The 24,204-nt window shown below is 43.4% G+C and overlaps 1 protein-coding gene across 1 annotated transcript in view; it reads left to right on the top strand.

Moving 5' to 3' along the window:
- The window catches only part of TSTD3 (thiosulfate sulfurtransferase like domain containing 3), a 392,152-nt gene that overhangs the window by 867 nt on the left and 367,081 nt on the right, over window positions 1-24,204 (top strand). The window lies entirely within an intron of this gene.

The raw sequence follows: 24,204 nt of genomic DNA, 5'->3' as shown, positions 1-24,204 counted from the left end.
ATCATTCGGTTGATGGTGTTTGACTTGTAAAAAAAAGGGGTGAACTCTTAATAGTGTCAGTGGTAGAGTGGATTAGTAATTTTATAGTAAACGGTTGGCGATGTGGTATTAAATGAAACTATGCCTCTCAACTGTCTTGGTTTTTGCCTCCTATTTGTATCCTGCTCTGATAGAATTTTTGATTTTATGGTAAACTATTCAGAGGATTACAGTCAGTCAGTAGTATTAGCCAGATACTAGTTTCGTACCTCTTATTGCTCAGAAAAAGCTTAAACCTGTTGATCTGTCAGCTAAGTGCTTGGAGTAATGTTTACAGATTTGTCTCCCCATTATTTCTGGTTTTGGCCAGGCATCTTGAGTAAAGATATTGAGATGTAACTGAAAGCTAAACAGAGCACTTTGACCCACGTTAGCACACAATGAATCTCTGACTTGTTTATTTGTCCGAGATTGGTACAGCTGTTCCTGCCCTTTACTTAACTTGACGATCATGCCACAGTTTACCAAGTTAATAGTCAGTTGTCCAGATTTTCTCAGAATGCCCAAAATTTTACTTGTTTATTCACTGTTCCTCATAAAAACTGTTGTTTTCTGGAACATTACTGTGGATTGAAGTCAGTAAATAACGAGACTTCCGAGTTTCAGACTTCATATTCTTATGAAAACGCATATTAAATCGAAATTTGTTTATTGTATCAGTTTCCCAAGTTTGTAAGGGCAGTATTTAAAATCTGTCCCTGATTCTGGGTCTTTGTTCCTGCAAAACTTTAAGCTTTGTCCAGATTTCTTGAGGTATGACCAGATTCATTTACCAGTAACTGATGTTGAATGGTGTTATATTGAACCATGAATATCTCATTGCATCATCAGTTCCACAAATTGCATAACACTTGAACACCATTATATAATCAGTGAAACACAGAGACACCAGATGGATTAAATGGCCACAGCCATGTGTTTACTGTCAGTTACCCCTAACTGAAGCAAATGTGTCTGGAGATGTACGCTAGGCAGGAATTTCGGGGAGGCCATTTCTTTACCTCATAGCTGTGCCTTAAACACTACAGAGCAACACACGGCACTGTTAATATCCGTCCCTTCTGGTTCATCTTTCCTGCAGCATAACAAATTCACTTGATTTCTCAGGGCCGCCTTACATTCTACTAAGGAACCAATGTGGGGCTGGGTAGTCGCCTGGCAACAGTCGCTCGAGGCTGCCTGGTGTATGGGAGGCCCAGCTAAAGAGTCCTGAGAGCCCCCCCCACATACCTTGGCCCCCCTTACCTTTCTTGCCTTCCAGCACAGAAGGGAGGATTACTTCTCCTCTCCACCCAGCACATCTCCTATCACCATAAATGCAGGCCCATTCTTGCTAAACCTACCTGTAACTCTGCATTAAAGACTTGCATGTCTTTCTCTGACAAATTAACCCCATACTTGTCATGTATGTCTGACAGTCTGACCCAAATACTAGAGTGAGATGTGGATTCCACTCAGTTTCCTTAATAACTTATCCCAAGTATTATTTACTCTATGCGTCATTTTCTCTACTGCTGTGATGGACCTAACTGCCGTGCACTTAATTTTCGGACCATTTCTGACCAACATATAAAAGCCTATGGCTAGTACTCATGAGTATAATATACTTCCTACATTATCAAGCCAACCAGATCCTTAACTGAAAGCTGGCAAATGTCATTCCCACCCAAATATAACACAGTAGTTACAAGGGGGTTGCATTTCTTGGGTACTTGCTGCAGAAACACACTAAGTTGGTGCCATTGCAAGCCTGTCACCCCCAAACCACATTGTCTTTACTAAATTAAATTCTTGATTTTGCTGGAGGAATGAGTCTAACCTGCCCAGGAGCTATTGATGAAGCCTCCGGATAAAATAATGGTCCACTATCCACCTCCGTTCTGTGTGCATGAGATGCTTCCCCTATCCAAAGTGAATGTAATGTATAACTGTCTATATTTAAGCCACACTACTTTTCTGAGTCTGCCAAGACTGCCTTCACTTGATACTGTGTGAGAGGGTCCCATTGTTGATGACGAAAGAATGGACCTGCCTACATGTGCCTCTGGTTTTGATATCCTAATAACCCTGCTATCAAATCCTTTTCTAGACCTTTTGGGGTGATCACTGGTATTCACCGGCCCTTCCTGATCTGTTTTAGATTTAGCCACATAAACTCACATATCTTCTCCTGACATATGTACATGCAACAGTGGTAACACCATGCTCTGACATTTCTTTTTCTTTGGTTGCATGATCTCAGACCATCTGAAGACCTTGTAAAAGGCCAACAGAAAAGCTGCCATAAGCAAAACTACTTCATAAGATGTAGAGCACATTTCTGTAGTACTGATGGCCCTCTGGGGTACGTTTTGTCTCACATCTTTGAGTCTTGCCTTCCACAACCTTTCAACAGAGTTTGAACTTGAAATTAATTTGCCAACTCCTCCAACCCTACAGCCTGATGCATCCAGGTCAAGGATGACAGTGCTCTTTGTTAACCCTAAGTTCCATCCTTTTTCCATAATTAGTAGACTGTACACTCTGATTTGATCCAATGGAACTGGCTATGTTGGTTCCCAACCCTAGGGCAGTCTGCTGTGCAGTAATTGAAGCACACATTTATTATACTCTACCCTTGTTCTTCCACTGAGAGCATTACACGTTAGCCACCACTTTCTTTTGCCCACAAGGTCCGTCATTGATCTGGCTCTCAATCCAGGATTGGATTCACATTTGGAGCCAGCAACCTGAAACAGGGCCACTGTAAATGAGAAAGGGAGTCTGCCAGTGGGTTTTCAGTGCCAGTTATGTGTTTTACCTTAACTGCCCATGAAAAAAAGACAAGCTCTGCAAATAATGAAGTGTTTAATCACAATAATAACAAAGCTTTCAGATAAAATCCTTCATCAGTGTTAAAAAAACAAGTTAAAATTTCAAGCCTTCTTAAATATTGCATTTAAAACAATCACAAGACACAGCCTAATAGAAACAGAACAATTAACCAATTAAACTTAAAGAAACACAATCTATCTAAGACCAAATTACTTTTATACTAACAGTAGCACTGATTCCTGGTGTAACATCTGTCTGTAACCTAATTATCCATTCATATTCTTTCAGTTCTAATTTGTTGTGCATATCATCACTCTTCAAGCTGTTATGCAGTACTTCAATAACTCTGAATGTAAAACCATGTTCAGAATTATTATCAACAACATGTTTTGCTAAGGTATTAGCCATAATTCTTCTATGAATATCTGAGCGATGTTCAATAATTCTATCTTTCAGGCGCCTAGAAGACGTGCCTACATAAAAACTTGTACATTTAGCTATGTAAATAACCAGATGTATTGAAAATGTGATGAAGCAACAGAAAAACAAAGAAATTTCCTGAACCGGAGGTGAATGGGGATATGAAGGTAGGCATTTTTGATGTCCAATGATACCATAAAGACCCGTGGAAGTATTAGTGGGCGAAGGATGGGTAAAGTCAGCATACGATAAGTAGGGACTTTCAGAAAGGCATTTAGATGGGAAAGGTCTAGAATTGGCCTCCAGGGGCCATCCTTCTTGGGAAGCAGAAACATCCTGGAGTAAAACCCCTTTTCCCACTTGAGAGAGCGGGACTTCCTGAATAGTACCTTGAGAGAGAAGGCTGGATATGACCTGGGGAAAGAATACCAATTGTTCTTTTGGTGGTTGTGGGATGTCCCTGAAGGAGGGAAGAGTTTCCCACACCATGAAATATCCTTATTGGATGATGGAAAGGACCCAGGTGTCATGGGTTATCTGTTTCCAGCAAGTAGAGAAAGTGAGAGGTGAAGAGACAAAGGACTAGATGCCTGGAGGTGGATGAGTGGGAGTAGATGAAGCAGACTGAAGGGATTTGTTTCCTGGAATCCCTGCTACCTTTGCTAGATGGTAGCTTAGCTGGCTTTCTGACAAAAGTGGTTTTGGAAGGGTAATTCCTGTAGAACCTGGAGACAGGAGAAACAAAGTTATGTTTTAGATCCTGGAGCTCCTTGTCCTTTTCTTGGAGAGATTTAAATAGTTCTGTAGCCGAGTTATCAAACAAGGCTTTGTTGTCCAGAAGGACACCCATTATCTTGGCTTTAATGTCATCAGGCAAGGGTTGAAGCCTGAGCCGTGAATACCTCCTCAGGAGAGACCTAGATACAGCTGCCCTGGCTGAGGCCTCCATGGCATCATAACTGCACTTGGAGTGCCTTGTAACCTGGGCGGAGGAATTGAGAATGGAGGAAAGCTTAGCCTTAGTGGGAGAATCAGGGAGCTCAGAAAGGTGCTTTCCTACATCTGTTGAGAGTGCTAGGGAATATTTGGCCATACCGGTTTGATAATTAATTGCCGTGAAGGCCAAAGTAGCAGAGGTATATACTTTTTCTCTATTCTGTCCATGTCTTTGCCCTCCTTATCTGAGGGAGAAGACAATTTGTATGCATTGTCTGCAGAAACTGATATGGTAGCTGGATGGTGCAGATGGTGCTTTCAGGAGGAATTTAGAGTCCTTAGGCACCTTATAAAATCTGTCTGGGTGCTTGGGAGCTGGGGGCTGGGAGTCTGGGCATTTAGAAACAGCTGTAAAGGCATCTAAGAAAGCCAGGAGGACAGGGGGAATATGGAGAAGGGGAGTCCAATATGAAGAATTCTTTCATCTTCAGAATAGTTTCCCCAAGGGAAATATCCTCCCCAGGAGTATCTGTACCATTAGATTCCTCTTCTGTTGAGGTATTACCAAAAGAGAAAAAAATATCCTCAGAGGTTCTCTTTAAGGGAGTGGAGGGAAGAAAAGCAGGAGAAGAGAAAGAAGGAGCTGAGGTCTTATGTAGAGCCATAAAGGCATTGAATAGGCCTTGGGGGAAGGCCTGCCAATCTGGTGTTTGATCCTGGGGAACCGGAGAAACGTTTAGTTTTGACTTTTTTTTTCTTTTTAGGCACTTCCATGTGGTGGAAGAAAGATGGGCCAGACATCGGCCTACACTCCACAATGTCCATGGGAACATTCTGCCGAATTATGATTTGGGTGACGTTACATGGGCCTTCAGTAATTACAAGTCATGGTTCCCTCTCTACGCTTCAGTCGGATGCCTGTGAACCCCTTTGGGTACAAAGGCAATACAGATATCACGGGCAGTATGGTCGTTGTCTGGGCCTAAGCAAAACAAGCAGAGATCGTGGGAATCCTTATGTGGGACCGGTCTTCCACACTGACACTTGCCCTTCCTAGCTGACATGTAATCACAGCACAAAACAGTAGCCAAAATTTAAAGAAAAAACCCAACAGGGTACTTATCTGAACCAAAGTTTGCAACTTATCTGGCTGGCAATGACTGGAGCAGGCAATTGGACAAGCGGCAGAAAAGTTCTGAGGTTAGTATGTGCTGACGTCCACTTTATACCCAAAGTCTCTTCATGACCGATGTACAATAGCTGATGTGCGGTGTCGCATGTACCTCATAGTAGGATTAGACTTTTGTGTACTGGCTGGATGTATGAGTCTGCCGGGGGTGGATGCCCTCATGTTATGAATACTGCAGCATGTGAATAGAAGAACATCATGCTCTTACCATATTGCTACTCCGTTGTAATCTGTAAGAATCCTAAACCATACATCTGAATCCTCCTTAATTTCTTGAGATATCCTAATCTGGTGGTGTGGCTTTGTGCATCCTTACCCCTTGGCAGCCAAACCCTTCATAAACAAATACTCTGCTGGAATTAGTTTGCATGCAAAATTCATCAACCCTATGTCCTCCTGTAGTTGTTTCACCTTGTCTGCAGGGAGTCGCATTCTCCAGCATCTTACTTCCCCACAAATAAGAAATCATTCAATTAATGAACAGTGTTGTCATCCCCAACCCTCTATGCCACCATCCAGTGCAAGAAGGTACTAAACTTTTAAAACATGGCACATGCAGCATTGTTATACATTTATCTGTAAATACTATTCCTTGAAAAATGAGCTCAACCACCTTTGGTATCTAGGGCAATGGGTAAAAGCTTAAAGGCAGACTCTGTCTGCTTTTGCTGTATGGGCTGCTTCTCCTTTTCCTTACTTTTCTAACCTTTTCATCAAATGAAGCATACTGTACCAAAGTTCCTTCTCCGTTTACGTAATCATTCACAGACTGTTCCTTCGGGTGTGACAAGTGACGAATGAGCTGAAATTCATGTGGGGTGAAACCTTGAATGCCCTTTGGGGTGGGTGACAAAAAGGGTGTGCCAATTTACCCACTTCTAATTCTTGTTTTATTTGGTCTTTATGATCTTTGGATGTTCCCTCACTGATTTCAGATTCTTAATGATCTGCCCCTTGCTTTTGCCAGAACCCTACACTCTGTGGTATACCCCTCTTCTAACAAGGCAGCTGCCTTCCTATCTGAATAAGCTTTAAGCCACTTAATTAAAATGTTCCTTCTTACTGGCATTGGAAGAGGGTCCTGTGTACCCTTTGAATGTCTGGGACAAATGGGAATTTCTGTTCTGAGGGCCTGAGAAATTAAAACTTTCCTTGGCCAGGTAATTCAGCTTTCCACATGTCATGCATTGGTGATGAAATTTGCATTGCAAAGGATTCCGATATTTGCATTGCAAAAGATTTCATCACTGGTCAATGTTGTATTGAAAATGCCTCTCGGCTCCCAATTCCATCCTAAAAGGTTGATTTTCTGTCATCCCCGTATGCCAAGCTACCCCATATCTATTAAAATATGTCCCAATCTGGTTGACTAGAACCCCACAATCTGTCATTACAGAGCCCTGAGTAGTCTCCAACCGACACAGCAAACCCAGGTCCCTCCAGGACCATGGCCTTTCAGGGTATATCTGTGTCACTCTCAGATAGTCTGCTATATAACATAGCTTTCGGCACCCTTGTGCAAAACACATAGTGGTCATCCTGCTGAAATGTGTCCATAGGTTCATATAGGCTCTCTGCCCTAGGGCATTTATAAGCCTAGCCAGAGTGTGTTTTGGCTTTTGCCACACATTTTAAATGAATTTTGCTGTGCCCTTTTTCAAGGTTAGTATACTGTGCCTCTGTCTATCAGTGACGCAGAAGTGATACCCGGAGTAACCCTACGATCTCCCATCCACTCATCAAGATTCCTCTTGAAGAGAGTCAATGAGGGACTCTGCCTAACCTGGACTGGGATTTTATTCCAGAGTGAAGGGAGCCTCTGGGTTATGAATCTGTCCCTCCAGCATGTCCTATTTATTTCAGTGCTGAGGTTCAAGTCTCTCGAGCGCGTAGCTCGATGGGATTTGGATTTTCTGAGGTGCACAATGTCCATTAATTCCGGGTTGGACATGGCTTTATACGTAAGGCACAGATCGCCTCTGAGCAGGCAGTATGCCACTGAGTAGAGCTGGAGTTTCTTTAACCGGGCAGCATATGGCATCTGTTTGAGCCCTTTGATCCTCTTGGTGAGGTACTTTTGGGGTCTTTCCAGTTGCTGCAGGTGTCTGGTAAGGTACATCCCAAAAGGGGCATTGTACTCAATTATGGGCCTGATGAGGGAGGCACGATGACCTCCCCTGATCTAGATGTGAATCCCTTCATGATTAGGTGGGCTATACAAAATGTTTTTCTAACCACTTTGGCCACGTGGTTGTCAAATGAGAGATTGCTATCAACTTGGGTCCCCAGGTCCCTAATTACTTTTTCTGTACTTAATGGATTACCACCTATGTGGTAATTTGTGGGCACTTTGTTTTTGCCAAAGGGGATGACTATACACTTTTTGGCGTTTAGCTTGAGGCCATGGCGCTGGCACCAGTTGTCTGATTCTATGAGGCCTTTTTGGAGGATGCTTGTGTCGGCTGGAGAGTCTATTATGGCTCCCAGTTTGCAGTCATCTGCGAATTTGGTCAGCCACAGTCCTTCCATGTTGGCCTGTACCTCCGAGAAATATATACCGAACAAGAGAAGTCCCAGGACTGAGCCTTGTGGGATGCCACTTGTAACTGGTTTGGAGTCTGACATGGCTCCAGCAATTCTAACCATGTGGGTTCTGTCCTTGAGCCAGTTTGCAACCCATCTAGTGACATAGGGGTTTATATTTAAGCTAGTGAGCTTATCTATAATGCCTGAGTGGGGTATTGTATCGAAGGCTTTTGCGAGGTCCAGGTAGGCTGTGTGGACCACCTTCCCCTCGTCAGTGGCCTTGGTGACTGTTTCAAAGAAATCGACCAGGTTTAAGAGGCAGGATCTGCCCTTAACAAAGCCGAACTGGGTAGGATCCAGTGTCTGTAGGTCCCCGATATCTTTATTTATGAGGTCCATGATGATCCTTTCCATAGCTTTGCAGACCAAGCTAGTCAGGCTTATGGGGCGATAGTTTCCAGGATCCGTTGAGGCACTACCTTTGTGGAGAGGGACCACTGTTGCTGTACGACACTCTTTGGGTACATATCCTGTAGTAAGGCTGAGATTGAACAGTAGTTTTATGTTTGGGTTTAGCTCTTCTTGGAGTTCATGTAGGGCAGCCAGGACACCGTCTGGTCCCATTGATGCTGTGTTTTTTGCTTTGGAGAGGGCGGCTCTTACCTGAGCATCTGAGATGTCAGGGGGGCAGCACTCTGCTGGGATATATATTTGCCCTTTTGGTGGGGTGGGGTGGGGTGGGGGGAGAGTTTGCGCTGAACCTGTCAGCTAGGATGTTGGCAATGTCTGTGGGTTTGGTGTATTTTTTGTCATTTTGGACTAATTCTGAGCATATCTGGGAAATCCCACCCAGGTTCCTAACATAACTAAAGAAAGCCTTGTGATTATCCTTAGTGTCCTGTGCAATTTCTCTCTCGAAGCTGGCCTTAGACGTTTTTATGAGTGCCCATAGTTTTTTGCTAATACTGATCAGAGATGCCTTCCCTTTTTGGGATTTTGCTCTATCATGTAGTAGCTTTCTCCTTCTATTGTATAGTTTGTTTATGGCTGGGGTCCACCAGACAGGACGTCTGCCTTTGGAGGATTGGGTCTTGGTTTTATTTGGGATTGCATGATCCATGCATTCCTGAAGGTGTTCATAGAATGCGTTTATAAAGGATTCTGTGGTCTGGGCCGTATTTTCCACAGGCCCGGGGACTTTGAAGGATTCCACCTCAGTTTTGAGGAGTGTGAAATTTGCTTTAGAAGTTTTCTCTGTGGTTTTCTGGGCAGGGGTGGGGTCAGGATGTGAATATCCAGTGAGATTAGTTTATGGTCTGATCTTACCAGTGAGGGATACACTTCTGGTCTGGAGCATAGAGTCCCCATGTTGGTGATGATCAGGTCCAGTATGTTTTCCCCTCTTCTCTTAGACAAGAGACCAGATGCTCTGTCATCTCACATGTGTTTTTTGTTTTCCACAGAAGTCTCTCTCTTGATGAATCTGTGTCCTCCAGCCGTTCTATTATATAACCGTGTCAAGGTTTAAGTCTCCGCCCTTGTGATCTAGATTTTTTGAGGTGAACATATTTCATCAAATCTGGTTTTGACATGGCCTATATGTCAGGGCACAGGTCACTCTCTGAGCAAGCGGTATGAGACTGAATAGTGTCTGGTCAGATACATTCGAGCAGGGGCATTGTACTCAATCGTGGATGCCCTACCCTAGGTAGCCTTGTTTTTCCTTGTTAGTATGACTAAGCATTTTTGGGGGTTTTTTTTGGGGCCATGGCTCAGGGCAGTTATATCCATTTCTGTGAGACCCTTCTGGAGCTCTTCTCTCTGTATCTGATGTGTTTTTCGACTATCATCTCAGTCAGCAGTGCAGCCATAACCTTCCATCAACCATAACCCTCCTGTGTTGCTTGTGCCTCCTATGTGATGATGCGAGCAGTGAGTAGAGGACTGAGCCTGGCCACTTGACCATGCCCTGTGGACATGACTTGTGACAGGCTTTGGAGCTCCCAGCCTGTGGGTTCTGTCTGATAGCCAGTAGCCTGTCACTTGTATGGGTTTTGTATCTCTTTACTGAGTTTTTTGATGATGCCTTACCTGAGTGGGGTATGATATGAAGGCCTTTGCCAGGTCGAGGTAGGCTGTATGGACTGCCTTTTTCCTCATCCCGCCTTTGCCCTGGTGAAAAAAAGTCAACCAAGTTTAAGAGGCAGGATCTGCCTCTGCCTGCAAAAAACAAACTGAGTTGGATCCAAAGTCTGCAAGTTCCCTATGTCTTTATTTATGAGTTCATTATGATCCTCTCCATGGCTGCAGATAAGGCTTGTCAAGCTAATGGGCGGGCTAGATAAACAGCTGTGTCCTAACTGGGTTTAATTCCTCATTTTCAGTAATTTTCACATCATTGAACTAATTCTGAGCATATATGGGAGTTTCCTCCTAGGTTTATGATTCTCTAGAGTCCTTGGCTTTTTTTCTCTCAAAATTTGCCTTGATGATCAAAGGTGTTTGCTCTTCTCCTTTTAAGCTGTAGAGTTTGTTGGCGAGAGCTTGTTTATGGCTGGACGGCTGGGGTCCACAGAGAGTCTTAGCTGCACCTGGGATGTTAGTTTTGTTTTAGTCCTGTAGGTGCTGGTAGAAGGCATTTTTTTGTAAGGATTCTATTTGTTTGAGTAATAAGCTATCACTTTTACCACTGCATTTTAAAGAGGACTACACTAGAATTTAGAAGTGAACCACATTTGAAATTAGTTTTTGTGAAATGTTTTTTGTTTTCCTGTTTTCTTTGGATGAGGACCGCGGGATGGGTTTATTGAGATGGTTCAACAGTGTGGATCATATTTCTCCGTGCTGAATATACTTGATCCCATGTTCGATTGATGATGATGATGAGATTTTCCTCTTTGTCTCTGGTGACTAGTTGGGATGGTGACTGGTTGTTCCATGAGTTTGAACCCAGGAATCTTGGGTTAGAGAGTGTTTCGGGCTTGAGTAGTGTTCCCAGTCTATATTAGGGTAGTTAAAGTCACCTAGTATGATGGTGTTTGGAATACATTTATCCTCAATGTTTTCCAGGAAGGCCATGTAGGGTTCCTGAGAGTGAGAGACCTGTAACTGTACTACAAATTGCAGAGAGCAGTCTTGCCTATGGTTATGCACCTGGATGGTCTCCGATGCATCATGTTGCCACCAACCCTGAGGTGTGGGTGTCCTTTACCCCCTGGGACACCCCTTTCTCTTTGTGTTGTTGTTTTGGGGCCGGGGCGAGATATGAGTGAAACCTGTTAGGTGTGGGGTGCTCAGTGCTGGGTTATTTTTCTGGTTTCTGTCACACACAGCACAGACATCTATGAAGAAGAATAAGAGTCGGCCCAGGTGCATCTTGAGATTGAGACTTCTGGGCATGATTAGCATTTTTTTTTTTTTTTTTTTTCTTTTTGGTAGGGTAGGGTGGTAGGTTTAGAATTTTGCCTAAAACTAAAAATGGGGGGTGGGGTGGCCTGCCTTTGCCAATAGAAGCCCAGGACAGGTGCAAAACCGTCCCCTGCGAGAAACAAGCGTGCTTGTCCAGCATGTCATCCCTTGACTTCTCTTTACTGTGACCTCGGGTGGCCCGGGGCGTCAGTGTGTCTGGTCTTGGAATCACCAATGACAAGTGTGCAAGTGTTTTTTGTTTTAAAGGGCTTTGACTTACTGCTGTGACTGTTGTGTGTGTGACTGTGTGGTTATTTGGTATGTGTTGTGGTAGTTTGTTGGGTGTGTCTGCTTTGGTGGCCTCTGCTGTTTTGGTAAATTTGTGAGTATGTGTGATGATTGAAGTTGTGATGGTGTACATGTGTGACTGGGTATGTATTGTGGTTACCTTTCTCCTCCTGTCTGGTCTTGCCAGTGGGAAAATTGGAAGAGGAAATTAGATGAGCCCCAAAAATTTATATTTCTGTTTAACACGCTGCTCTTGTGTGCAACAGTGGTAACTTGTGGGAGTGGTAACAAGTTGTTTCATAGCATTTGAGTTTATAAATTCTAGGAACCTTTGGGCTAGGATGTTGGAGCTAGAGTAATGCTCCCAGTCTACGTTTGGGTAGTTGAAGTCGCCCAATATAATGTTGTTTGGAGAGACCTTCATATTTTCCAGTGTCCTCAAGAAGGCCGAGTGGGGTTCCGGGGTTTGGGAGGGTGGTCTGTAGCAGGCTATAAACTGGAAGGCAGTTTTACCCACTGTTAGTTGCACATGGATAGTCTTTGATGCTTCATGCTGTGTCACCAACCTGGAGGTGTGGGTATCTTTGACGAATATTGATACTCCCCCCTCCTTTTGTGGTTCGGTCCAAGTTTTGGGGCCGAAAAGCATGGTATGAGGTATAACCTGGTAGTGCTGGGGAGCTCTCGGAGCTTTGAACTAGGTTTCTGTTACTGCACAGATATCGATGTTCTCCATGCTAAGGAGAGTTTCGAGTGCGTGCATCTTGAGGTTTAGACTTCTGGCGTTGAGTAGCATTACTCTTAGTTTTTTATCCCTTGTGATATCTATGGAGGTGGGTTTGTCTTTTGAGCCTTGCCTAAAAAAGGCACTATGGGGGTAGCAAGAGCCTTTGCCAATATCCGAAAGCCCAGGGGTGACAGGTGCAATCCGTCCCTAGCGAAGCATCGTGGCTTGTCGAGCATGTCATCCCAGGCTGACAGGCATTGGATCCCCTTTGAATGACACCAATACTTAAGCCAATTGTTGAAATTGATCATCTTGTCTTCATATTGTGGCATCATTCTTGGTGAGGGTAAGATGCTACTCAAGGTCAGGGTCATACCGGCCTGAGCTACATGCTCAGAGAGCTCCTCTATGTCTCTTTTCATGTAGTCCAGGGAGCTACGTCTCAGGTCATTCACACCAGCATGGACAATGACTGAGTCATATTTGTACTTGCCTTGGAGTGACCTGAGTGCTTGTGTTATGTGGCGGATCCTAGCGCCCGACAGGCAGCTCACCGTGACCTTCTCCTTGTTCAGCCTGATGAGCGGAACGTCAGTGTGCCTGACGATAGTCACCTATTACAAGTGTATCAGGTGTGTTGTTTAGCTTTAAGGGCTGTGACTGTTCGGCACACTGGCTTTGTGAGCTATGTGTTGCACGTGTTTTGTTTTGGGGTAGCGGTTGCTTGGGTGTCTGCTTTGGAGGTCTCTGTTGCTTAGGCAGATTTTTATTTAGAGCCTCAGAGTATGTTTTTGTGTGTTTATGTGTTTGGTTTGCTGCCGTGGTAGGTCTATGTGAGACTGGAATTGTAGTGAGTGTGGTTTCCTTCTCCTCCTGACTGGTTACGCCAGTACTGAGTTGAGAGAGCTTAGCCTCCAGTTTGGCTATACGGTTGCATCTCTCAAATGTGTTGGAATTTGTTGGGAGGAGGAGAGGGTTGTCTGTGTACATGAGGCAGTTGTAACATTGCCTCAAGATTCCCAGAGTTTGCCTTGTTAAGACTTCTCTCTCCCAAACTTTTAACATATATTGAATACCCATTTAATTTTCCCATGTCTATCTGATCACTTTTCTTCTTTTTTTCTACTGTATAGTCAGCCTTGCTGTCCATCTTCTTTCTCTCTATTCAAGAGAGAAAATATATCCACATAATTCCCCTTTAGTGATTTGCTGCTTAACTTTCTAACTCAAATCTATTGTAACTGCACCATGGTACCTCTCCTGGTCTGAACCCACTGTTTCCCCTTTATCTTGTGATTGTGTTATCTTCTCCTTATGGTTCTGTCTTTTTAACTTTCTGGGCTCTCCTTAAGCTGAGTTAATAGCGACCCAATCTGGTGCAAAATTTGCCCCCTTGGCTGGTAATTTTTTTGCTTTGTCCTGGACTTGCCTGTGAACTAGTAGGACCAAGCCCTCTGCATTCCTCTTTTTTTCTCCGGCCCCATATGATTGACAATTACAGCTGGCTTTGACAAGCACCCACAATCACTAGCCTGCAACTCATTTTTTGATACCTCCTCATCCTGAAAACATCTTTTGATTATGCAACCATCATTATCTTTCCCTCTGCTTCTTCCTTCTAAAACCTGAAAGCCTGTTCAGTCCTGCTTGTGGGTCAGATGGCATGCTGTTTACAGGTTGGGTATTAACTACTGAAGAATCCTGCAGTTGGCGTGCCCCCCCCCCCCATTGTTTGCCGATGTTAATCCTCCCACTAGTACTTCCCTTTAAGGCTTAACATGGCCCGCACTTACACTTGAATGTGCAGCTCAGTTTGAGAGTGTAAACAAACACAAAAATAATTTTGCGTATTGATTAGTCTTTATTCTCACTTAGACTGTACTTGCCCGTTTAGCTCAATGACTCTTTTTTTTAATATCATTATATTTTAATGTAATTTAATATCTCTAATGATTAGAAAATCTCAACCCAGTCTTATGAGTACTGGGCAGGGAAAATCTCACACCAGTCTTGAATGCTCAACCACCACAGGCCTCAACTTACTAGCTCAGGCATTTGCTTACTGCCCCTAAACCAGGCCTACTCACTCACACTGTTGTATGCTTGTACCCTCACCAGGTCTTAGTGAAGTTTTTTTTTTTTTTTAAATATATGTGTATGTATGTATATAAAAAAAAAAAAAAAAAATATATAATGTGTGTGTACGCGTGTGCATATATCTACACACACACCTAATATCTAAACTCTGTGGGAATGATCTTAACCTTTGGTACTAATCCTCCTGCTTCTTGTAACCTAGGCCTACCACTAAAATTCCCAAGCTTTGGGTCTGGCCTAGCAATCTTTGCCTAAAAAAAAAAACAAACCTTACTTGAATTATGAAGTTTGTTTTACTTAAGTTTTAATTTTGTTATTTATGTTTCTTTGAAAACCTTTGTAGTCATCCCCTTCCAACACAAAGCCTCAGGCCTGTCTACAGTTCCTTCCGATAGGCCTGTTAAAACTGTAGATGAAGTGAAACACCTAAAACTAAAGTCACAGTCTTGTGTTTTTGTTTTTGTCCACCATCTTGTGTTTTTGTTTTTGTCCACTATACGTGTGTGTGTGTGTGTGTGTGTGTGTGTGTATGTGTATGTATGTATGTATGTATGTATGTGTATATATATATATATATATATATATATATAAACTTTGTGATTACTAAAGAAATAACTTGACTAGTAGTCTAACAATAACAGCTCTAGCATCAGGTTTGCAAGTTTTTTTTCTGAGAACAGTAACAAACCCCCCTAGTCTTATTTAACAATACCACCCATGGAAGTCAAACACTTGAAAGCTACTGAGGTAGGAATTGAAAAGATAGAGTTGTTTTGTTCCTGGCATTTTCATTACCTCCCCAGGTTGCTTGCTTCTCCCTAACCCTTTTGACATATCCTGTCCAGACCTGACCATCCCCTTTTACATGCATATCCGAGCTGATCTGCCTCAGATAAATGGCAGCTTGCTACGTCCTGGCAGGCTAGCCATTCAGTTACTGGTTAGCACTCTGTTCACACAAGTCTGAGAAGTTGGAAATGGCCCTAGACTATCTTGCCTTGTAGCATCTTAATGAAAAGCTCATGACATATGATAACTGACTGCTCTTTAGTTAATTTTACAGGGAAGATCTTGGAACACAAATGACTAACAGGATTTTAAGGTTTGCATGTGGGAGAGTTGATAAAATTTTGCACCTTCACCATACTGCTTCAAAGTATGCAGGCAGAGTGGCCTTAGTTCATTTAACTACCCAGAGTAATGTTTATAGGGGTTTGTGCTTGTCCCACCATCCCTTGAGGTTATAAAAACTCCACCAGTTCACTCATGAATCACAGTCCAACATTTACTCCACAGACTCATTGACCACCACAAAAACAAGGAGATGCAAAGACCTGCAGCTCCTGTTCAGTTATATGAAGTGCTTTCATCTGCACAAAGACTACTTCAGAATCTGAATGACCCTACTGTACCCATCTGACTTGTAAAAAGCTACTGTGGACCAATCAAATTAGTTTGAAACCCTCACGTGACACCTCATTGACAAAAACATTTTATATTTGAAAACAAAACAAAAAACAGCAATGAAGATTCAATCCTAATAAAAAAAGTTGGCCTTTACCCAACATTGGCACTTTTAGTAGATACTAAACTTGTTATTGAGATTGTGCCATTGATGCTTGGAAATGTATTAGTTCCCTACCTAACCTGCCATTCTAGGTTCTGTTTTTCTAACCTCTGTTCCCACAAACCACCCCTGGGATCCTTTAAAACTCTTTTTAAAAGTGTAAATTTTAAATTCTGTAAAATTACTACAGATCTTACTTTGCCTAGTAAGTGTGTTGCTTAAATCTGTTTTCCCTCAGTCATATACATGCGCATAAATTCATTTACATAGTGGCCGTTATGTCTTTCGTGTATTTTGAGGATGATGTCACAATATGTGCAAAACATGATTTGATTTCAACAATTGCTTGAATTTGTGGAGTAATTCTAAGGATTCAGTATTTGTTAGCTGGTGGGGGACATGGTTAACATGCTTTGCCAGGGTTGATCTACACCCTTCCCCTCTAGGCTTTCGAATACTGGCTAAAACTTTATCTACCCCCATAATGCCTTTTTCAGGCAATGCCAAAATGACAAACCTGCCAACATAGCAAAATCAGCTCAACTTAATCTTCCTCCAAGCCCTCCTCACAGTTGAGAATATAGATATCAGTGCAGTTACTCAGACATGGTTTAAGGAGGCAGACAGTATAATGCAGTGCAAGGTTTTAGTCTCTTCCACACTTTTAGACCAGTTGCTAGACAGACTGACTAAAGGTGGAGGTGTCTCATTATACATCAATAACAAGCATACCTGTAGAGTGGTAAAATAGGATGATGTGCTGGAATTTCTCCATGTGTAGATCACTGTAGACAAAATCCCCTACTATTTCCTAGCCAACTATAGGTCACCCTTCAGTGTGGTGAACATTTTTTGAAAAGGTCACGAAGGCATTGGATGAAGGGAAATGGTGCATAATGCCTACCTAGATCTGGCTAAATCATTTTATAAATGTGCCACTTGGGCATTGTCAACAGACTTGCAGAACTGGGAGTAAACCCCTTTTATAACATGCTGGATAGTGAGCTGGCTCACTGACCCAGGAGGTTAGAATTGGTGAGGCCACCTCCACAAAGTGGCCTGTCACCAGTGGAGTCCCCTCAGGGCTGTGTGCTGCCCCCACCCTTCTTTGGCATCTGCTTCTCGGATATCAAAGCCAATGTCAAAGGCTGCTGTCTAACAAAGTTCACAGATATTGGCAAACTGGGAGCAGCCATTGAACCCCCCCCCCCCCAAGATGAGAACACCCTACAGGAAGGTCTAACACAGACCCTTGGCACCAAAGCCATGACTTACAACTCAGTCTCCCAGAAATGCGTTATAGTACCTTTTGGGAAGTCGACCACCCAGGTAATTATGTCATCAATAAAATACCCTTAAAAGTTGATTCGGTAGACAGGGATCTGGGAACTCATGCAGATAGTAACCTAGCCTTCAGCCAAAATGTGTCCAGGATAGTAAGAAAATCCTATATTGCTCAACTTAAACAAAGACTTGACATCTAGGTCTAGAGAGGTAATCGTACCACTGTACTCAGCCCTCCTAGACCCATCGTAGAGTATAATGCCTCTTCTTTATGTACGTGACCAGTCACATGCAGCAACTGGATTGTCCACAAGCGTTCCTTAAAAAAAGAATACAGGGAGTAAACAATGTTCTGTACTGATCGCAAAGCCCTGTCTCTACTCAGTATCATACAGACTTTTGAGATCTTTGCTTGGCATACAAGGCATTCATGGACCCTGTTTTGATTACCCTTTTGCACATGTGCAAAACAAGCATAATCAGAACTAATAGATTAAAAGACTTAAATTTTGTTTGTAACATAAACGGGACATGTTGGAGAGAGAGAGATATGTTTCTGAGAGGATTCCCATTCTGTGGAACAGGCATCCTATCCATGTGAAGCAGAGTTCAACCCTATCTCTTTTTAAGTGCATCTTGGAAATTCACCCCTGGTCTGGCACTTATGTCTCTCATGGACAGAGGCAGTGATTAAATAATCCCATATATAAATCACATTTGGGTTGTTTGGCTAGGTTTATAAGGGCCCTAGTGGTTGTTAGTTTAATACACACCACTGAACCTAAATTTGATGACCTTGTTGTCCTATTTTCCTTTAGAACCCAAATCTACTGCTATTGCAACTAGGGACTTCAAGGATGTATAAGGCCAAATTCAAATCACATCAAGATTTTAAAAGTTCTGTCTCCCTTCTGGACACTGTCATCAAAGCAGTTGTTTGTACCACAAACCTTTTTTCCCACCTGAATTCCTGCATAAAGGCCTATGTCTCCAACTGCTGCAATCATGGGGTGAAACTAAATGCCAAAAAATGCATTATTGTATCCTTTGGGAAGTGTTCTACCTCAGGGAACTACCATATTGACACTGTGCTTTCACCTGCTAACCTGATGCACTTGGGCATTCTAAGACAGTGTGGCAGCTGTCTAATGTACACAGACAGCCCTCTCCTCTTGCCTCCCAACACTCATACCTGTGAGAGATGCACTTATATCACCAAACTGCACTGCTCTAACCAAGACCGGGCTAGCTGGTCAAGAGGAGAAGGTCAACACCTACTCTCTACATAGAACATACAGCCCTTCAAAACACCAACCATCACAACTCACACATAGAAAAACAAACCATACACCCACCTTTGTGGAGGCTCTCAATAAAAATTTCCCCAAACAACAGAAACGCACACTACCACCACAACACGCCACCAACCCCAGGACACACAGCTCACCACCAAAGTGTGCCTCTCAACCCAAGCCCTTAAGGCAAAACACTTTAGTACATTGGGCAGTCATAGGAGACTCAGTTGTGAGGCACACTGATGTCCCACTCACTAGGTTGAACAGGAAGGTGACAGTCAGTTGTCTTATCATGTACCAGGATCCGCCACATAACACATGCACTCGAGTCACTCCACAACAAGTACAAATATGATTCATTCATTGTCCATGTGGGTGTGAATGACCTGAGACTGTACCTCCCTGGACTACATAAAAAGAGATGTGATGGAACTCTGATTATGTGGCCCAGGCAGGTATCACCCTAGCCCTGAGCAGTATTCTACCATCACCCAGAATGATACCGCAGTATGAGCAGAAAATGATTGACTTCAACAATTGGCTAAGTTTCTGGTGTCATTCTAAGGGGATCCATTATCTGTCTGCCTGGGACGGCATGGTCGACAGACCATGATGCTTTGCCAGAGATGGCCTGCATCTGTCACCCCTGAGATTCCAGGTACTGGCTAAGGCTCTTGCCACCCCTATAGTGCCTTTATTAGGCAGTGTTCCAAAGACCAAAATTCCACCATAACAGCTACAAACAAATGCAATCTGAAGGTCATGCTGCTCATTGCTAGAAGTCTAAATCTCAAGATGCATTCACTCGAAGCTATCCTTAAAATGGAGAACGTTGACATCTGTGCTGTAACAGAGACCTAGTTTCAAGAGGCAGAAAGCACCCCTGTGCTCCCAGGCTACAACTCATTCCATACCTTTTGGCCCCAGATTATGTCCGGAAGCTCCAAAGGCAGTGGTGTCTCCATATTCCTAAAGGATACACGCGCCCAGCATAATGCATCCGAGATACTTCAGGGACAACTAATACTGGGTAAGATGGTGATACAACTCATAGCCTGCTACAGAACCCCAAACATGACCCTAGACTTTTACTCCCAAGTTCCTAAACACCCTGGCGTCTGTCAAGGTCCAACCCAGAACTCTCATACTGGGTGACTTCAACTACCCTTCCATCAACTGGGAAATTATTCAAGTACCAATGTACAGGCCCACTGCTTTCTGGAAATTATCAATTCCAGTGCCCTGGACCAGCTCATTCTGACCCCAACTAGAGGAAGCAGCATCCTCGACCTGGTTATCACCAACATGGGAGACCATTGCTCCACACCTATAGTCAATTCCTTCCTGGTTAAACCTGACCACAAAGTGATCACCGTGGAAATCTCCATGTAACAACCCTGAAAAACCTCTCTAAAGCCAGGTTTGGGCTGCTAAAACAGAGGTGGCTAACTTCTCGGCACCCATGGCAATGGAAAATAGCTGCATGACTGGCGAATCATACACGAGTGCACTGTACGAGCATGTACACAAATGCATGGACCTTGCCATACCATGTAGAACTAAGACGTTCTCCTCCAAAAAAAGGAAGCCAATCTGGTGGTCCCCAGCCATCTATAAACTCCAGCAGAAGGAAGAAACTGTTGCAGAAAAAAATGAAGTCACAAGACTGGAAAACCTCCGTTGTCGGTCTCAATAAAAAGCTGAGATCCCTTATCAAATCCTCTAAAGCCAGCTATGAAGGCAGAATTGAGGCTGACACCAAAAACAACCACAAAGCCTTCTATAGCTATATCAAAAACCTCAAAGGCAATACCCAGATTTGCTCTGAGTTATTGCATAATGGCACCTCCTATACTGTGCCAACAGATATAACCAACATACTGGCTGACAGTTTCACTGCCAGCTTTACCCCCCTCCCCAAGGGCCCTGTCACAATACCAGAAGAAAGCCTGGTGCTCACCATTTCTGTGGCACATGTAAAAGCTGCATTGTCCAAAGCCAAGAATACAGCTTCCATGGGACCTGATAATATCCCTGGTTGCGTCCTACATGAGCCCTGTTCAATCACAGCCTTAACTCAGGCTCTGTCCCTACCGAATGGCACACTGCTAGAGTCATCCTACTCCATAAAGGAGGAACCAGATACAGACCCTGGGAACTATTGCCTCATTAGCCTGACAAGTCTGGTATGCAAAACTATGAAGCGCATCTTCCTGTACCTGCTTAACAAAGATGTATGCAAAGCTATGAAGCGCATCTTCCTGGACTTGCTTAACAAAGATGCATGCAAAGCTATGGAGCGCATCATCCTGGACCTGTTTAACAAAGATATAGGCAATCTCCAAACTCTTGACCCACACAGTTTGGCTTTGTCAAGGGGAGATCTTGCCTGCTGAACTTGGTTGACTTCTTCGAGGCAGTCACCAAGGCTGTGAATGAGGGTAAGGCAGTGCATACAGCCTATCCTGACCTTGTCAAGGCCTTTGATACCATTCCCCATTCAGGTATCATTGATAAACTCGCCAAACTAGGCCTTGATCCTTACATCACTAGGTGGGTTGCAAATTGGCTCACAGGACCCACAGAGTGAAAGTTGCGGATTCCAAGTCAGACTGTCGACCAGTCACGAGTGGAGTCCCACAGGGCTTGGTCCTGGGCCCTCTCCTGTTTGGCATCTACTTCTCAGAAGTCCAGGCCAACACAGAAGAACTCTGTCTGACCAAGTTAGCCGATGACTGCAATATAGGAGTCTTTATCAACTCCCCAAGTGATGCAGACATCCTACAAAAGGGCCTCTCAGAGATATGTGACTGGTGTTGGAACCATGGCCTGAAGCTTAACGGCAAAAAATGCGTTCTCTTCCCCTTTGGAAAAAACTCAGTTCCCACAAATTACCACATTGATGGAAGCCCACTGAACACTGTGAGGGGGCCATAAGCGATCTGGGCACCCAGGTTGACAGCCACCTCACCTTCGACCACCACATTGCCATTGTGGTCAGAAAGTCCTTCTACGTGGCACATCTTATAACCAAAAGGTTTTACATCTAGGAAAAAAGAGGTCGTCATCCATCTCTACTCATCCCTCATTAGACCAATCATATAATATGCCCCGTTTGGCATGTACCTAACCAGACACCTACAACAGCTGGAGAGGCCACAAAAGTACCTCACAAAAAGGATCCTAGGCCTTAAACACATGTCCTACATGGACAGACTCAAGAAACTTCAGCTGTTCTCAGTCTTTTATCATCTACTTAGAGGAGATCTCTGCTAGACTTACAAAGCCATGTCCGACCCAGCCCTACTTGAAATGCTACACCTAAAGAAATCCAAGTCCTCCCGCGCCACATGCTCCAGAGATCACAACTTCATTACCACAATTAACAGAACTTGCTGCAGAGACAGGTTCATCTCCCAAAGATTGCCCGCCGGCCCTCTCCAAGAGAAATCTTGAGTAGATGGGTAACAGAAAGTTCACTCCAGGGATCATTCCAGTTAACCTACTGGATAGGGGCACTGTGAACTAACATTGGGTGGCACGTTGCCTGGCAATTTTCTTTGGGCTAGGCTTGTAAAGGCTCCAGGACCATTAGCCATTTGGGAACTTATGTAGACAGTGACCTAACTTTTGACCAACATGTATCTATTGTTGTAAAAAAGGACTTCTGTATTGCACAGCTAAAGGGATTGTGTCTAGATCTAGGGATGTCATTGTCCCCTGTACTCGGCCCTCATTAGACCAGTCAATGAATATAATCCCCCTTTGGCATGTATCTGTCCAGATGTATGCAACAGTTGGAATGCCCGCAGCGATACCTTATTAAAATGATATGAGGTCTAAACAATGTGCCCTACATGGTCTGATTCAATTACCTGTCACTATACTATGTATCCTGCAGACTGCTAATAGGTGTTCTGTGCCTGGATATACTGCACATCAGCTAGTCAGATGGCATCAGAAATACTCACTCTAGGGATCTAGATGTCTTATGCAACATCAGCAGAATAGTCTTTCAGAGGATACTACTGCTGTGGAACAGACTGTCCGTCCGCATAAAACAAAGTTCAGCACTGTCCGTATTCAAGGTCAACTTAGATCTATGGATGGGAAACAGAAAATTTACCCCAGGACTGCCCCTTGTACTACTGCTGGATATCATGCATGGGTCCTCCCCTCAAATTATATATGGAGTGATATGGTCCCAGTTATTCTCATTAGAGGGTAATAAATAATTATAGATCATGGAGGGATAAGACCAATCAATATTCAAATGGGGCAGGTTATTTTAAGTACAAAAAGGGAAATTGGCTAGGATTAAAGTGTTCCGCAAGGGCGGCTAACCTAGTACTTACGTATGAATCCATGGCTGCAGTACTGTTTAACAGTAAATCAGTGCACACTTCTTATCTTGATCTGGCAAAAACATTGAACACTATTCCACACACTCTGGCATAAGTGAGTTCACAAGACTGAATGTCAGCCTATGTAATCCTATGGTTTGCAAAGTGTCTGACAAAGTATCCACGTAGCAAGGGTTAGTGTTCTGTTTTCCTTCACAGCTTTTTGTGCTAGGTCCACTCCTGCTAATGCTGATGTCAAAGGGCTCCGGCTGGCAGAGTTTGCCAGTAACTGCAAACTTGGAGTGATCATTCAATCCTCATCTGATGTGTGCAAGCCCTTGTTGCATGACAAGCAACAAACGGAGTGAGATTGTGTAGAGGTAAGACCAGCTAAATCGCTTTTCAATTTTCCATACAGAATCCTACTCTTTTCCTAACAGTGTGGTGATGTTCATTGCCTCAGGATCAGTTTTTGTTGCTGTCTAGTCCATTTTAGTCTGAACCAGTCATGCCTGTCACTTGATTAACCTTGTTCCTGACCTCACCCTAAGCCTTTTTATTGCAGGGAGAGTGAGCCCATGGAACACTTCTTGTTTTTTTGAAGTTGTGCATGGCTTGAGTTTTGTGAGTTACCCAGCCAACAGGTATTTACTCATTGAACCCCACCACCAACTCCGGCTGTGGTAGTAGGTCCCATTATACCGTCTACAAACAGTTTTTTTCAGATTCTTTACATCCCCAGTAAACTCGGCTCTTTATGGCTGATACAAAACCTCCCACTTCCTTACTCCAGAGGGCAGAGCAGCAACTGGGGGGGAAAAAGTAGTGCAGCCACAGCTGGTATATAGATTACCTTTACTTGCCTACACCTCCAGTAAAACTTCAAGGACCTCCTACCATTATCTAATACTATTTTGTGGTGCTATATTAATGGTAAAGTGTGATTTCAGTTATTTCTTGAAGCCTGTCTATTTGAAAATGTTGTCCCTAGGCTAAACTTGAAGATGGACCAGCTGGAAAAAAATAGTGTAATAAAGTAATATTGCTACATTATCATCTTTAGACCAAAGTTTCACTCTTAAATTTGCTAAATGTCTACTTGTAAAAATATTCAGAGCCCTTCCTTCTTAGCATCATAAGCATTATTACTGCTTGGTAGTAACTTGATTAAAGTGTAGCTATCATTCTAAGTCTTTTGGATTAAGCACTTGGGCTTCAGACCAGTTGTTTTACATTAGGAAGGTTTGTGGCATGCACTGTGGTGGCAGGAC

Source organism: Protopterus annectens, chromosome 1.part0, assembly GCF_019279795.1.
Source record: "Protopterus annectens isolate FY-2018-M chromosome 1.part0, PAN1.0, whole genome shotgun sequence".
NCBI classification, from domain to species: domain Eukaryota; kingdom Metazoa; phylum Chordata; order Ceratodontiformes; family Protopteridae; genus Protopterus; species Protopterus annectens.
The sequence above is the reverse complement of the archived record's forward strand: the minus strand, read 5'-3'. Positions and strand labels throughout refer to the sequence as shown.